This window comes from Schistocerca cancellata, chromosome 2 (assembly GCF_023864275.1).
Source record: "Schistocerca cancellata isolate TAMUIC-IGC-003103 chromosome 2, iqSchCanc2.1, whole genome shotgun sequence".
NCBI classification, from domain to species: Eukaryota; Metazoa; Arthropoda; class Insecta; order Orthoptera; family Acrididae; genus Schistocerca; species Schistocerca cancellata.
In genome coordinates, this window is record NC_064627.1 from 612,724,890 (window position 1) to 612,733,457 (window position 8,568).

An 8,568-nucleotide genomic window follows, 5' to 3' on the forward strand; every position below is an offset into this window, starting at 1 on the left:
GAGAGTATGCCTACCCGTTGTGCGGCCTGTGTACGTGTGCATAGTGATCATATCCCATATTGATGTCAGGGTAGATACGCAGGGAGCAGTGGCGTTTTGTGGCACATGTGTTTCGGGACGGTTTTCTCAACTTATCACCAATACCGTGGACTTAAAGATCTGTGTCGTGTTTGATCCCTATGTGCCTATGGTATTAGCGCCAGTTTTGTGTAATGCCACGCTGTATGGCGCCACATTCTGCAATTATCCATAATTTATGAGCATGAGTGTATACCCATAGTTCACGAGTCCCAATGTGTGGGGGAGGATTTTACTTTGAGCCCAAACAATCCCACTGCTTCTATGTTCCATTTGCAAATGGTGCTTTTGAGTAACGACTGTCAGTTTGCAGGAGGAAGCAATGTACGCGCTCATAACGTTTACAGTAAATATCTCAGGGATAAACAGTGGGCTTCTTGTCGGGTCTGCCACTGGGTCTAAGCATCCCCTTGACGCTCACGAGTCTGCTGAACGATCCCATGACAGAAAGCATCGCACTTTGTTGATTCTTGTAAACCTGTTCTATTAATGCAACTTGTTAAGTATCACTCACACGAGTGTCTTATAGTGTGGCCCGACTAGTCGTAATTTTGCCATTTTGGGAAGGCCTTTAGGACTTAAACCAGCACTTTTCTGATTGTGGTGTTCAGACTTGAGGTGGTTCTTTGATATTTCGGTGATGCTTTTATTTCCTTGACTTGGGCGCAATGTGAACGAGAACATTATGAGTGACCGAATGTAGCCCTTTCTTCCACAACTTTATGATGAGTATGCTGTGGACACTACCACCTTCCAAGATTCACAGGGCTACACACGCATATTTCTGGTTTACCAGACTCTCGGAAACCACTTAACTTCTGCATGGCTAGCCCGCGTTGCATCTAATTAAACCTGCCCGCTGTGGGCAGGACTTGGTCTTCCTCTTCAACTGTAAACGCCATCACTTCCCTTCATCGCCACATTGACTATTATTCTTCGATTACTTAGAAACTATCGAATCAACTGATCTCAAACGATGCATCCAAGTCAATGTAATAAAAACATCCCCGAAATATCACAGAAACACTTCCAATCTGAACAACATACCCCGAGTAGTGCTGGTTAAAGCCTTATGAAAGTGGCAAAATTGCGGCTTGTCGGACCACACACTCATTTTTGGGACCTTTACCAAGTTGCGGTAATAGAACGGGTATGGAAGCTGCCACAACTTACGGTGCTTTTGTTCAGGGGTCGTTTTGTCACAAATTCGTTTTCTCTCCCTTTCGATTCACTATTTCATTATTTACTCGATCTCACCTTCAGCGTCCTTCTGAATAGCAAGTGGGTACGTTGTGCGCAGTTGACATGTTTTAATTGGACACTCTTTTTTGACTAATTAATTAAATTAATTTTATTTTAGTACTAATTAATTACATTAATTTTGTTTTCTTTACGAAAATCAAATAAACATTAAAAGAGACCAGAAAATTTTCATAATATTAATTACAAATTAAAATAAAATTAATAAAAAATTAAAATAAAGTTTATGTAATTAATTCGTATGGAAATAAAATTAACATAATTAATTCCTCAGAAATTGGTGTGCAATAAAAACGTGCCACCTACACTCTGTGTACCCATTTACTACTCTTCTGCAGCACCACGTTTCAAAACTTCTATTTTCATCTTGTCTGAATTGGTTGTCGTTCTTGTTTCACTCTTGTAAAGGGCTACAATCGAGACATGAGGTTTCAGTAAAGAGTTCTTAACGCCTCAATATATATTACGTGTAAAACATTGCTCCTTTTCAGAGACTTCTTTCATCTGTTGCCGGTGTATATATTATAGCCCCTCTGCTTGAACTATCGACACTTATAATGTCGTACAAATAACAAAACACACTCAGTATCTTATTACCTAGTCGAATTGCCTGAACATCACCTGTTTCAATTTCAGAACCCTACCGTGGCCTTGCTTTACTTCTGCCAAGGCCTACCCCTGGATTCTACCGGTACTAATGCTTTTTACTAAATAAAATTCCTGAAATGAGATTAAACACGGCAGGAAGTTGAGCGATGCACGGCTCAATTTATAACTGTGGTTCGATATAATCATATGGTTGAGTCATACATGTTCGCTTTCGGTCCCAACAGTTAAACTCATTGCAAATTATACTTGTAACTGTGATCCTTCACTCTTATTATCCAAACATGGGCGTGTAATTCGAATTTTCTAATAAAAATAAGTTTTAATAGAATAGATAATAGTGAAAAAAGGCACAAAAGGTTTTGACTAGAATGAATTGACAGTTTATTTAGTCAAGCTCTGCGAGACACTTCAGTGTGATTTTCAGAGTATCCGTACACTTGTAGAAATTGTTTAAACACTGTCCCTACAATAATTCACTAAAAAAGTTAAAATAGAATAATATCAACATTCAAAACTTGTTAAATTCACTTTACTGCTTAATTAGAACGGTAGCAGGAACCCCAAATAGTATTTACTCTTCCCTGTTCTGCAAAAAGCATTCGTTTAAATTAAACGCAAATTATTCGCCAGAGGTCCATTCCGTTAAACTAAACACAAAATACTCGCCCACTGTTAAATACATTGTAAAGTTCTCATATGTTTTCTGCTGCTGTAAGCATTTCACCTTTAATTGTGAATCAAGGAGAAACGGTCTGGAAGACAATATAATGGAGATATAATCTCATTTACAATACTTTCGCGTTGGATGTATTTTAAAGCTAACGAAGGCATGAACAAGAACTAAATGTTTGTTTGTCAGAACTATTAATTTGTCCCCCTGATAACTAGTAACTTTTGTGATAAGTGTTAATTTGATCTCTTTGTTTTCATTATGTCACAAACTAAGCAACTGGTTGAAATGTCTTTAATTTTTCCAATGAGAGAATTTCGCAGTTTTTAGAGTCTTCTTATGTTGTACCTTCGTTTATGTCAATAACCAGAGCATAATTTTTAAAGAATGATTTTCTTTAAACTAAGCCCCTCCTCCATGGGTTATAATAAAATTTTGAATATTTTGTAGTGTCTGCATTACGCCTTACGACACACAACGTTCAGATTGTTTCTTACAAACAAAAAGAAAGAAACTGTAAGTGAGTGGCTTATTTTCGTTTGGCTGCTGCATGTGTTGATATGTATTTGTTTTCAAGAACGTCAGTATTCCAGACACATAAACATCATGCCGAGAAAGAGGTAAGTCATTCTTATATCAGGGTAGATCTCACCTTGCATTCCTTCGGGATTGTCATTTGTTATGCTGGCCGGGAGATTAATTTTCAGTTAACTGTGTTGGTAATTTGAAATAGTTATTTTCTTCTGAGTAGTGCAATAACTTATTTTTGTGAACATTCCAAGTCAGACATGTTGACGTCATGCCTTCCAGAATGTTGGAAGTAGAAGGTATTCTGCAGTGTTTCGAATTATGTCATCTTTGGAGCCACGTACTCTGAAACCATGCTGTCGAGTTAGATAACCGTCAGCAAGCAATCCTTGCAGCGTATGGAAAATTTCCCACTACCCGTCGGTGGCCACTCTCTCGCCGACAACTGCTTGGCGCACGTTGCCATACAATCTGCCACCCTTTGCCTTGACTACACGAGCCAAACCCGCACTTACATTTCCGTGACCAAATAGCTTTTACTTGGCTGAGACGTCGCCAGCATGTGTATTACGTTCTACATCTCCCATTAATTTAGCAATTACCTTGCTAAGTATCATGTTAAGGCACACTAAAACTTTACATACTTAAACATAGAAAACAACGCACACTTTATTTGTGTCAGATCAATAGCGCGAAATGACTTTGTTGTGGTGTACGAAACAGCTTGAAATTTACAGAATTTGACATGAAAATAAATTATCACGCATTGAAAGACGGCAGTTCCTAGAAATTTTTAGATACCTGAATTGTTAATTAAATACCATAATAAACACAAGCAGTCAAATATTAAAGAAACATTAGCATCATGTGTAATTTAAATTGAGTCTTGTGTGTTGTTGCGCTTGCTTGAATTGTAAGATTGGATTTGGTAATTATTATGGACTGTTGGAAGCAATAAAATTCTCCAAACATTTAAATATTGCCCTTCGTTATTTTGTCTGTTGTATTACTTAACCTTTCAAAACGTCCTTTCAATGCACTTTCACACGTTTACACTCCATAGTAGATATGTTCTGGCAACTACTTTTAGTACTGTTCATTTTTTCAGATGCCTCTGCCGACTTAGATGGTTCGAATAGGCTGTGTTGGACTCGCAGCAACCTACAGGACTGACGGCAGAAGGCTGTTGTCGAAACATGACTACGACGTAGTTCACAGCGTCGAAATCCCGTAGCGAATACCCATAGATCAGGCTCTGATTAAGTAATCGAATCATTTATAGGACAAAAAAGCAATGGAAATTGTGCCACCTTTGTCTCTCACAAAATTTCTCTCTTCAATGTTAGTATTTATTGAATCAAATTTTTCCGACTATTCTGCTGTGAGAGGATTACTTTAATCGGTGCATACGGTTTATTTCTGGTTTTACAACCTTGTGTGGTGGACCATGGTAGATGCATATGATATTAAGCTTTTTGGCTTGGGCCCAATAAGCACAATCACAAATCCGAACTAACTAATCCCTCTTGGAGTTGGTTGTCGAATGGTTGTGCACTTCTGAATTTAGATCTCACTAGAGATCTGTGGCGACTAATCCTAAAATTTTGGGTAACGGCCTAGGAAGATGTCATTCTTGCAGGCGATTTCTGTAGAAGTCCCATTCTCTGGAACTACGGATTTTGCAGGAATTCTTTGAAATAACGATTGTTGTCTTGCTGAAGTTCCTATAAACTACATCATTTTTTTAAGTGTTAACCATCTGAAGTTTCTCACAGGAAGTGAGCCGTGGTTGAGCACATCTCCATACATTTTTCAGAAATCGCAGAATCCTACAACTCAGCATTTTCCATCAACGGTGTTCGTAAGTGAGTACTGCAAGTGCCTGTTGTGAAAGTGTTCATTGTAAGAGTGCTAAAAACATATTCTCATTTTGTCTCTGCCTAATTTGCAAACCCGAAATAAAATACCCTGATACATGTTATATAACTCTGAAAAATTCAGATGTCATTGGCCTCCAGGTTAGCTCTAAACTATTTAAAATATTTCTTCATGTTTCTAAAAATTTAATGCCTCTATATGTTTGCTGCCTAAGTAACTCTCCCTTTACATATTGAAATTGCCCTGCGTGGAGCATTTAAAAATATAAGCAAGCTTTAAATGATACATTTCAAGAAATGTGAGAACGTTGTCATTACTACAGTTCAGAATCCAATGAAACATTGAAAAAATTTATGAAGTTACGACTCTAATCTCACCAACGTCTTACAAATTTCCTTTTTCTGACGGACACACGTCCAGATCGACCGGTCTCAAAACTCTGCCATCTCTCTCCCCACATCCACCAGTGCTGGCGGCTCACCTCCAACTGCACAACGCTACGCGCTGTTCACATTCAACTGCCCAACACTACATTAGCGAATATTCCAACAATGCCAACCAGTCACAGGCTGGACACATCAGAGTCAGTGATAGATTTTTTTAACGAAATTGCTATGGCGGAAATGACTTTTCTTGGATCAATTTGCATGACATATACTATTAAATGACATTATATCCGAGAAAATTTAAAAAAAAGTTCTCAGACAGGACTTGAAGCCGTACCTTGAGCATGGCAGTATTTGAAAATTGGCAGCTGCGCTACACTGTCTGCCGGCCGCTGTGGCCGAGCGGTTCTAGGCACTTCAGTCCGGAACCGCTCAGCTGCTACGGTTCTAATCCTGCCTCGGGCATGGATGTATGTGATGTCTTTACGTTAGTTATGTTTAAGCAGTTCTAAGTCTAGGGCACTGATGACCTCAGATGTTAAGTACCATAGTGCTTAGAGCTGCTTTTGAGGTACACTGTCTTAGGTCGAAACATGAGTGTAGGCGGTATGTGTAAAATGTGAACATCAGTTTTCTTTCGAACTGGGGTCGATCGCATGAAAAGCCATCAGCCAGGTACTCAGGACACGTCCCTCTGCAGCAGTGGTTCCTAACCTTTCTTAGGCCATTATCCTGAGTGCTATGAGACATTAGCTAGCAGCCCTGCCTTACCCCCTCCCTCTTCCCTGTTGTCCGTTGCTCCCCCTCTAGCACATTTGATCAAATTTAGCACGTAACTAAACCGCGGAATGAAATACTTTACTTGGAACACTTTTATTTTTTAAATGATGACGGAAAGATGAATGACGTGTGTGTGTGTGTGTGTGTGTGTGTGTGTGTGTGTGTGTGCTAGAATGAATGACAAAGGAATTTGTGATGCATCGTAAGTCCTACTCACAACTTCTTCTCATATGAGAAAGTTAACTATCCACAGTGAGGGTACACATTTGTAACAAAACAAATTTCCCCTGCATTTCCTCTCCATTACCACACTTGCTTGACCTGCACCTCATTTAAAATCAGAGAAGTTGAAATATGTCCTCTGTACTTACTGTTAATAAATTAATTGATTGTTCCACTCCTTATTTCTGAACTGGCAGAAACTGGAAGACATCAATCAGGCTGCTCATGCTTTGCGTCTGAGCACAGCCACTAATAAGAGTAGTAGTAGTAATAATAATAAGACTGTGTACAGCACGATAATAGTCCCTTATGTAGTTACTGCTGTGTTGAGTGCCAATTAACTCATTTACATGTTTAGAAGCGGATAATGAAGCGAATTTTGGCCCATTGCAGGTACTGGGAGAAGATCTTTTCCTAGGATATTTAGCATTTGTTACATATATGTCACACACTCTTATCATCTGCAGATGTAGGCAGGAAGCACGTCATACCTGTGTAATGGATGGACTATGTGAGGAACCTGTAACCTTCACCGCTTTAACGCTACTAATTGAGAAAAAGTATTTCTTGATAACTTGTATAATCACTATTAGAGTAGTACAATATTGTGATAACAGTATTGACCCTTTGAAAGTAATTTGGTTTCGTGACTGAAACAGAATCGAATCTTTCAGTTTCTCCCCTCACAAAATTTCATTCTACCCCTCAGGGGTTATTACCCCTCGTTTGGGAACCACTGCTCTAAAACTTACTTACGAGTTATCAACAAACGTGAATAACAGATATGGTGTTCCCCTTGTAAGACTGTCAGCTCCACAGCTCAATTTTAATTTATTGTTGTCATCTTTTTGAGCTCACAGGATCTTCGCTAGCTAATTATTTTGAATTTAGCTCAAACGTCTTAACTGTTTTGCAAAGTTTTCTGATCATTAAAAGGAACTACTTGCCCTATTTAGACGTAAATAACTTTTTACTGTTTTTATTAACATATTTTAAGCTGAACTACTTCGCTTTGTTGGCGTAGGTGTCACATTGTAGAGCTCTTTCTGTATTCATTGTCTCTTGATGTTTATACTTGTTGATAAATTGTGGTCTTGGCCCTGGTTCTCAGTTAAAATTGTTGTCTGTAATGTAATGAGCGCATTTCTGGATGTTTCAGTGAGGCCAGCGGCTGCGTGAACCTAAACACAGATTGTGTGGGACGACGCCTCCAGGACTGATGGCTGGAGGCGAAATTTTGTTGAGTGTATTATCTCTTAACTCTAAAGGACATGATTGTTTCTTTCCTCATTTTATTGTACAATTCTGGCACTTATTTGAATTAATTTAATATTTTTCTTAATGTGAATGATGTTTATTTGGGTGCCTGACACTTGCACTCCCAGCTGCTCGCTAGTACCATTCACTGAGCTTATTGTAAAACGTGACTTGCAAAACACGAAGATAGTGCGCTGTAGCACTGAGACGGAACACAAAGATTCACACGCGAGCAATGAAAAATGACACCCCTGACAATCTTAATTCGTTAGCAGACTACGAGTGGCACTTCTAACCTTTTCTGTAATAAAACGATCGGAGCGTTCCTCACGCGTAATCTTACCGAAGAACAATTACTGTGACGCAGATTCATAAACGGATGCCATGTTATGGGGGATGGGTACTAAGGAACGTACAGTATGTCAGCCATGTCGAGCTGACATCCTTCGTGATTTTCGCTGCAACAAAACCTTCTGCTTCACTGCAGACGTGATTCCTATGTAGTTCAAGTGGTTACAACGCAGGTATGTGATACTCGATGGATGGCGAGAATTGAAACGTCATGATCTATCCTAAGCACCAACTTTCTGCCTTGATGTAGTTCCGTGTTGTGAAACAACGTGCTCGCGTTACAAAAATTAAAAAAAAAAAAATTCAAATGTGTGCGAAGTCTGATGGGACTTAACTACTAAGGTCATCAGTCCCTAAGCTTACACACTACTTAACCTAAATAATCCTAAGGACAAACACACACACCCATGACCGAGGGAGGACCCGAACCTCCGCCGGGACCAGCCGCACCGTTCATGACTGCAGCGCCTTAGAACGCTAGGGCGTTACAAACGTAGTTATGAGCAGAAGCACTGATTATACAACATATTTACTTAAGATTATCGGAAA